Source organism: Osmerus mordax, chromosome 16, assembly GCF_038355195.1.
Source record: "Osmerus mordax isolate fOsmMor3 chromosome 16, fOsmMor3.pri, whole genome shotgun sequence".
In the NCBI taxonomy this organism is placed as follows: domain Eukaryota; kingdom Metazoa; phylum Chordata; class Actinopteri; order Osmeriformes; family Osmeridae; genus Osmerus; species Osmerus mordax.
The window spans coordinates 208,099-215,253 of NC_090065.1; positions in this window are offsets into that span (position 1 = coordinate 208,099).

Genomic DNA, 7,155 nt, shown 5'->3' on the forward strand with positions numbered 1-7,155 from the left:
GACTTTGGGTTACATTAAACTGGCTTAATGGAACCGAATCAACTGGAAATGAGTCAGACTAACTGACATAAGCCTGGCTTATTCGGTAAACTGGCTTTATGGAACAGGCCTCTGCTGGGGAGATGTCGGCTGTCCGGACTGAAACCTGGCTTTAGGTCCTGGATGCTGCCCTCTTCACACAGGTTCATGTTACATCCACGTCTCAACACGGGAGTTCCAGATCGCTGGGCCAATGATGAGTCACCCGATCTCACACTGCAGGCTACTGAGGTTCAGGCCTGAGTTCTACTGAGATACAGGCCTGAGATATACTGAGCTACAGGCCTGAGTTCTACTGAGGTACAGGCCTGAGTTCTACTGAGATACAGGCCTGAGTTCTACTGAGGTACAGGCCTGAGTTCTACTGAGGTACAGGCCTGAGTTCTACTGAGATACAGGCCTGAGTTCTACTGAGGTTCAGGCCTGAGTTCTACTGAGGTACAGGCCTGAGATATACTGAGCTACAGGCCTGAGTTCAACTGAGGTACAGGCCTGAGTTCTACTGAGATACAGGCCTGAGTTCTACTGAGGTACAGGCCTGAGTTCAACTGAGCTACAGGCCTGAGTTCAACTGAGGTACAGGCCTGAGTTCTACTGAGGTACAGGCCTGAGTTCTACTGAGGTACAGGCCTGAGTTCTACTGAGATACAGGCCTGAGTTCTACTGAGGTACAGGTCTGAGTTCTACTGAGGTACAGGCCTGAGTTCTACTGAGGTACAGGCCTGAGATCTACTGAGGTACAGGCCTGAGTTCTACTGAGGTACAGGTCTGAGTTCTGAGAATCCACGAAACTGTTGCCAAGTTGCTGTATTGGTCCATGTGGCCCAGCAGAGGGCAGTCTTGGTCCACTGTTGTAGCTAGTTGTAACTAGCTCTGTTGTCCTGATAGGCAGGCATTACAGAATAAGGCATGTCCTTCTGCAGGGGAAACTGCATTCACATTTCTTATGAAAATGTCCTCACATTTTGACATTTTATTAATTTAGCAGACACTTTTATCCAAAATGACATACAAATAGTGCACATAGAAAGTACAGCAGTATACATTCAAGGATCAGAAGTGCAGAGTTCTAATACTAATTTGATGGTCAGAGTCCAGGAATGGTCTGTATTGACCGGGGTTATGGTTAAGTACCACATCTCAGCTACCAGGGTTAGAGTTAGGTACCACATCTCAGCTGTTAGGGTTAGGTACCACATGTCAGTTACCAGACACAGTGTAAAGTAACCACATCTCAGCTACCAATATAATGTCTAAAGTGCAACATCAACTACAACCAGTTTAGCTGCTTGGAGACTTGGAGCTGGCTACAGATGACGTGTCTGTGTGAAAGACATGTTTTTATAGATGTGCTGGATAGTTTGCCGTGCACCCGAGCCGCCGGCTGAGCAGCTTCAGCCTGAGACATTCCTGCAGCCTGCCTTGGGGTTAGGTTTGGGTTAGGCTAACCCAACCCTAACCCTTGCCCAAACCTAACCCCAAGGGTTAGGGTTGGGGTTAGGCTAACCCTAACCTAACCCCAAGGGTTAGGGTTGGGGTTAGGCTAACCCTAACCCACCCAGAGAGACCCCCAGGAGGTCTTGTTTATTCCCCAGGAGACTGTAAACACTGTGTTTATGTACTTCTTCATGCTAGTTCTGTGTATATGTACTTTTTCATGCTAGTTCTGTGTATATGTGGTACTTCATGCTAGTTCTGTGTTTATGTACTTCTTCATGCTAGTTCTGTGTATTTGTAGTTTTATTTTCATTCCAGATTCCAGACATGCCGACCAACAGGCTCCTCAACTGAACTGTAAATAAGGAGTCAGATTACCATCTCTGCAAACCCACCCAGACCATGTTTACCGTTTACTCACACACACCCACACACACACACACCCAGACCATGTTTACCGTTAACTCACACACACCCACACAAATACATTACATTTACATTTAGTAATTTAGCAGACGCTCTTATCCAGAGCGACTTACAGTAAGTACAGGGACATTTCCCCGAGGCAAGTAGGGTGAAGTGCCTTGCCCAAGGACACATCAGTTGGCATGACGGGGAATCGAACTGGCAACCTTCGGATTACTAGCCCGATTCCCTCACCGCTCAGCCACCTGACCCCCCAGACACACACACACACCCAGATCATGTTTACTGTTTACCTCTACAGTCTTCCTCACATACACACATAGTCCCGGGCCCCTCTCAGACCTGTTTACCACCCAGCTCTCCGGAAACAGGAAAGCAGAAATTAGGTTATGAGTGATTGGTTAAAAAACATCTGACTTCTAGGACTGATCTGGAAAGATCTCTCGGATCCAGAACAGAGCTGCTGCATGATGAGAACACCCCCCCCCCCCCCCCCCTCGTGTGTGTAGCAGTGATCAGGGCTGTGCTGCAGGATGTGTGTGTGTGTGTGTGTGTGTAGTGATCAGGGCTGTGCTGCAGGATGTGTGTGTGTGTGTGTGTAGCAGTGATCAGGGCTGTGCTGCAGGATGTGTGTGTGTGTGTGTGTGTGTAGTGATCAGGGCTGTGCTGCAGGATGTGTGTGTGTGTGTAGTGATCAGGGCTGTGCTGCAGGATGTGTGTGTGTGTGTGTAGTGATCAGGGCCGTGCTGCAGGATGTGTGTGTGTGTAGTGATCAGGGCTGTGCTGCAGGATGTGTGTGTGTGTGTGTAGTGATCATGGCTGTGCTGCAGGATGTGTGTGTGTGTGTAGTGATCAGGGCTGTGCTTGCAGGATGTGTGTGTGTGTGTGTAGTGATCAGGGCTGTGCTGCAGGATGTGTGTGTGTGTGTGTAGTGATCAGGGCTGTGCTTGCAGGATGTGTGTGTGTGTGTGTAGTGATCAGGGCTGTGCTTGCAGGATGTGTGTGTGTGTGTGTAGTGATCAGGGCTGTGCTGCAGGATGTGTGTGTGTGTGTGTAGTGATCAGGGCTGTGCTGCAGGATGTGTGTGTGTGTGTGTAGTGATCATGGCTGTGCTGCAGGATGTGTGTGTGTGTAGTGATCAGGGCTGTGCTGCAGGATGTGTGTGTGTGTGTGTAGTGATCAGGGCCGTGCTGCAGGATGTGTGTGTGTGTGTGTGTGTAGTGATCAGGGCCGTGCTGCAGGATGTGTGTGTGTGTGTGTGTAGCAGTGATCAGGGCTGTGCTGCAGGATGTGTGTGTGTGTGTGTGTGTAGTGATCAGGGCTGTGCTGCAGGATGTGTGTGTGTGTGTGTGTAGTGATCAGGGCTGTGCTGCAGGATGTGTGTGTGTGTGTGTAGTGATCAGGGCCGTGCTGCAGGATGTGTGTGTGTGTAGTGATCAGGGCTGTGCTGCAGGATGTGTGTGTGTGTAGTGATCAGGGCTGTGCTTGCAGGATGTGTGTGTGTGTGTAGTGATCAGGGCTGTGCTTGCAGGATGTGTGTGTGTGTAGTGATCATGGCCGTGCTGCAGGATGTGTGTGTGTGTGTGTGTGTAGTGATCAGGGCCGTGCTGCAGGATGTGTGTGTGTGTGTGTGTGTGTGTAGTGATCAGGGCCGTGCTTGCAGGATGTGTGTGTGTGTGTGTAGTGATCATGGCTGTGCTGCAGGATGTGTGTGTGTGTAGTGATCAGGGCTGTGCTTGCAGGATGTGTGTGTGTGTGTGTAGTGATCAGGGCCGTGCTGCAGGATGTGTGTGTGTGTGTGTGTGTAGTGATCAGGGCCGTGCTGCAGGATGTGTGTGTGTGTGTGTGTGTAGTGATCAGGGCCGTGCTGCAGGATGTGTGTGTGTGTAGTGATCAGGGCTGTGCTTGCAGGATGTGTGTGTGTGTGTGTGTGTGTGTGTGTAGTGATCAGGGCTGTGCTTGCAGGATGTGTGTGTGTGTGTGTAGTGATCAGGGCTGTGCTGCAGGATGTGTGTGTGTGTGTGTGTGTAGTGATCAGGGCCGTGCTGCAGGATGTGTGTGTGTGTGTGTGTGTGTGTAGTGATCAGGGCTGTGCTGCAGGATGTGTGTGTGTGTGTGTGTGTGTAGTGATCAGGGCTGTGCTGCAGGATGTGTGTGTGTGTGTGTGTGTGTGTGTGTAGTGATCAGGGCCGTGCTGCAGGATGTGTGGAAGCTCTCTGGAGGATTACTGTGTTGTCCTCCAGGGGGCCCCTTTCACATGTCTGACCATGACCCTGCAGGGAGACCAGGCCCCCTCTCTGACCATGACCCTGCAGGGAGACCAGGCCCCCTCTCTGACCATGACCCTGCAGGGAGACCAGGCCCCCTCTCTGACCATGACCCTGCAGGGAGACCAGGCCCCCTCTCTGACCATGACCCTGCAGGGAGACCAGGCCCCCTCTCTGACCATGACCCTGCAGGGAGACCAGGCCCCCTCTCTGACCATGACCCTGCAGGGAGACCAGGCCCCCTCTCTGACCATGACCCTGCAGGGAGACCAGGCCCCCTCTCTGACCATGACCCTGCAGGGAGACCAGGCCCCCTCTCTGACCATGACCCTGCAGGGAGACCAGGCCCCCTCTCTGACCATGACCCTGCAGGGAGACCAGGCCCCCTCTCTGACCATGACCCTGCAGGGAGACCAGGCCCCCTCTCTCTGGGGTTACTGTGGGTCACTTTGCTGACCGGACCTCCCCTCCTCTCTCGTCTACTCTCTACGGCACAGTCGTGTATCTGCTCTTCTTGTTCTCTCCTCCCAAGGTCTGGGTTAGGGTTAATCTTCCAAGTTAACATTTGCACTTCCTGTGTAGAGAGCTGGGCTGATTTTACATCCTCCTTCCTGCCGTGCATACATTGGGTAAACTTGATCATACATGGAACCTTGAACCAGATGCTGTAAAGATGTCTCCAGTGGGAATATATATGTTGGGAACAACTAATATTAGACTGGAGAGGAATTCCCAGGCTAACCATTATAAACATGCTTTCCCATCATCATTCCACTTGTGTTGGTGGTGTGTGCCCTAAGAGAGGAGGGATCTGGGAGGAGAGCGTGTGTGAGTGTGTGTGTGAGTGTCTGTGTGTGTGTGTGTGTGTGTGTGAGTGAGTGAGTGTCTGTGTGTGTGTGTGTGTGTGTGTGTGTGAGTGTGTGTGTGAGTGTGTGAGTGTCTGTGTGTGTGTGTGTGTGTGTGTGTGTGTGTGTGAGTGTGAGTGTGTGTGTGTGTGTGTGAGTGTCTGTGTGCGTGTGTGTGAGTGTGTGTGAGTGTGTGTGAGTGTCTGTGTGAGTGAGTGAGTGAGTGTGTGTGAGTGTGTGTGAGTGTGTGTGTGTGTGTGTGTCTGTGTGTGTGAGTGTGTGTGTGAGTGTGAGTGTGTGAGTGTGTGTGAGTGTCTGTGTGTGTGTGTGAGTGTCCATAAGAGAGCCTTGACTGCAAATGGCTGTGGACGTATTTTTCCCCAATGTAATATGGACTGCAGTTCCCCGTCTCACCACTAGATGTCAGAGGTGTAATTCACCACGTTCCCCCTACAACCCAGCATTGTCGACACTCACGAGGGGAACACAGGCGGAACACAAGAGTCTACTGAAGTCTAACCCTACCCCTGTTCTACGATACTCCACTGTTCTCCTGTGGCGTGTAATATGCTTCAGCTGCTGTGTGGAGAGGACCTGTCTAACCCCAACCTGTCTAACCCTAACCTGTCTAACCCTAACCTGTGTAAACCTAACCTGTCTGACCCTAACCCTCTTGATCTACAGTATCTAACCCTCTTGATCTACAGTATCTAACCCTCTTGATCTACAGTCAAAAGCAGATTTAGAGCTTTTTGTTTCCACTCCTTCGCTCATCCACACATGAACACATTCAGCCATCCACTCCTTCATTTATTCAACCATGCACAACTCCACTAATATACTCATCCACTCACTGAGCTAACGGTTAGGGTTAGGGTCATCCACCTCTCATACACATAACACCTTGGTGGATCGTCTCCATGGAAACCAAAGTTCACCAGTCGCTTCCTACATGGTTAGGAGCACATGCATATGGTCTCTCCCTCCCTCGTTCTCTACATCCCCCCCTCCATCTCTCCCTCCCTCCCTACCCTCCCTCTTTACACCTCACTTGCTCCCTCACTCTACATCTCTCTCTCTCCCTCTCTCCCCCTCCCTCACTCCTTCTCTACATCTCTCTCCCTCCCTTCCTCTCCCCCTCCCTATTTACATCTCACTCACTCCCTCACTCTACATCTCTTTCCCTTCCTCTCTCCCTTCTCTCCCTCTCACCCTCTGTCTTTTTCCCTCTCTCGCCATCGCTCCCTCCATCTCTCCCTCACTCTCCTCCTCCCTCCACCTCTCTTTCCATCCATCTCTTCCTCCCTGTCTCTACAGATGTTCAATGTTTAGAATCTGGGTAAAAGGTCGTCTTGCTGACCAGGGGGAGGGGCCATATTAGAAGTGAAGGAACAGCTGTGGGTGTGATTCTGCTCAGTTAATCAGACCGTTCCCCTCCTCTCTTCTCCTTTTTCCTCTCCTCTCTTTTCCCTTACTCTCCTCCCCTCCTCTCTCCTCTCCTGAGTTCAGGTTTGTTGGTTGGGGTTCTTGGCTGGAGGTTGGGGTTCAGGGTTAGGTCCCTACCTATCCTGGAGGTTGGGGTTCAGGGTTAGGTCCCTACCTATCCAAGCCCTCAAAGCCATGAAAGCATCACTGGGGTCCTGGCATCCTAACCCTTTGTCCCTCTCTTCCTCTCTCACAAAGTCCCTGAAGCATGCATCTGCATTCCTTCCGTATAAACTCAACCAGCAGTGAGTGTGAGCCGTGTGGTACGTGAGCAAGCTGGAGGGATGATGCTGTTCCTGGCTGCCTTGCCACAGCCTCACCGCTGTCTCACCACTGCCTCTGTTTTCCACCTGAACAGAACCCATGTGCTCTTGGGGTGAGCAGCTGAAACGGATCAGTACAGAAGCAACATGAGCCCCAAGTTTCAACAGTTAAAAACCTTCATCTGCCTTACGCCTCTAAGAATGTGAGAGGCGTAAGGCAGATGAAGCAGCCAGGGGCAGCAGCTCACAGAAGAACAGCTGCTTGTTCTGAGTCTCCCCAGAATTCTTACCTTTCACCCACTTAACCAGCGCTGCGGTCAGTAGATGGTTAACTCCTGGATGCTGCTGGGGTCTGGCTGTAATCCTGTATCCTCCCCTCCCTCTGTTCCTCCC